Source organism: Chrysochloris asiatica, unplaced genomic scaffold (assembly GCF_000296735.1).
Source record: "Chrysochloris asiatica unplaced genomic scaffold, ChrAsi1.0 scaffold00042, whole genome shotgun sequence".
Taxonomy (NCBI): Eukaryota; Metazoa; Chordata; class Mammalia; order Afrosoricida; family Chrysochloridae; genus Chrysochloris; species Chrysochloris asiatica.
The window spans coordinates 18460556-18462552 of record NW_006408560.1 but is presented as its reverse complement, the minus strand read 5'-3'; positions in this window follow the sequence as shown (position 1 = coordinate 18462552).

Below are 1997 nucleotides of genomic sequence, written 5' to 3'. Positions count from 1 at the left end.
AGAGAGACATGGGGGAAGATGCCTGTGGGAAAACAGAGGCAAAGGTTAGAGTTATACTATCAAAGCCAAGGAACACCTAAGGCTGCTGCTACCAGAAATTGAAAGAGGCAAGGAAGTGTCCTCTGCTATAGGCTTTGGAGAGAGTAGAGCTCTACTGACACCTTGATTTCTGCCTTCTAGCCTCCAGAACTGTGAAGGAATCAACTTTTGTTTTAAAGCTATCTAGTTTGTGGTATTTTGTTATGGCATCCCTAGGAAATTAATCCATAAGGACAAAGCTAGAGAGGTTTAGGATCCTGGTACATGGTAGGCTAGATAGACATGGAAGTGAAATCGTAAGAGGCTTAATGGATGGGTCAAAAAGAAGTCAAAACACCAGTGTGTTGGGAGTAATTGAGTAGCTAGCTGAAATGATGATACTGGGTGATTCTCAGAGTATGAGATATTAGACTGCCTTATTTCACATACACCAAAGAATCTGGATTAGTGATTGTGGTAGAAGCAAAGAGAAGATTAACAAAGATGGAAAAATCAAGGAAAAGAAAAGTCAGGATTCTGGACAAGTCATCCATGCATCAGAGTGACATAGAAAAATGACAGAACCTGGGGCAGAGAATACTACTAACCATGGATGGTGTTTGACCTGGGTGTCTGTGGAGTATGAATTGCTTTTATATGGCTTTTCTAATGATTTGTAAATCCCACAAAATGATTGTGTAAATAAGGTGTGGTGCTGCTCCTTGGAAACTCTATACAGGGTCTCTAGGAGTCACACTTGAATCAACAGCACTCAACAACAGCATGCAAATAAGGTGTGTAAAACCTATGCAGCATTTACTATGACTATTCAAATAAGGTGACTGTGGCCTATCAAGGGGATTGGTTGGTTTTGCCATTCTCCTAGGCTTGAAATGACCAATCTTTCAGAGGCTTAGGGGACTTTACTATCGTCAAGAAGAATAGTTTGGAGCAGAGCGTATCCTTTGGACCAACGACCTGTGTCCCTGCGCTGAGCACCTCACAAACCAAGAAGAAAGAGTAAATGCTGAAGACAGCAAGGAACTATGGCATTGAGCCTGGTCACACAGTGAATGAGAGCTGACTGCCTTTGTGCAGGCTTGCCCATGCAGGACAAAGGCCTGAGTGTGTCCCATGCAAGGCTTGCCTCAGAGTATCGTGTGCATGGGTCTCCTACAGCAGAAGGAACTGGATCACTCAGGGAAGGAGATTTGCCATTGGATCTAAACGAGTCATAGCAAAGCAAGACAGGCCTGAGGGTTTCCCATGCAGGTGTTGCTCACCTTCCCCCACTGGGGAGTAGGGGCTCAGTTAGTGTGCAGGCAAAAGAATACCATGGGTCCAAGTAGCCTTGTGGGAGCCAGGAGTAGAGACTTAGAAAGGCCCAGCAGAAGAGGCTTGGAAGATGTGTGCAGGGAACTTCCAGTAGGCAGCTAGGTCCAACAACATCCGATAGCATAACTAAAGGCCCATAACAGCATGATGGTTGCCAGAGGAAGCAGTGTCGTGAACACAGCATCTGACCTGAACCATAGTGTGCCTGCCCAGTGACATAAGAATGGAACATGGACAATCTGGAGAAAGATAAGTAGTTCTCCTTTGGGAATCTATTATTTAGTGCTTGCTTTCTATAAATAACAATGGCTTTCACTTAGCCAACACTGTGCAAGTGTCTGGTATGTCTGGCTTGGTCACAGATTTATGTAGTACCACCCATAGAGTGGTTGATGCCAGTTATGTGTGTTTCATTCCTAGTTTCTGCATGTGTAGTGTTGATAGGCGACATGAACTTATCACCTCAAGGGCCATAGCAGCTGGAGAAGGCTGTTGAAGCAGGATGAACTGGTTTCATTGGGCACATTATTGGCCTCTTCAATGCCATAAAACCAAAGGGAGAACCAAGTTGCATTTAAAGGTTCTTTATTTTTTAATCTTTTATTTTTTTTCTGTTATTTATTTATTTATTTATTTATTTATTT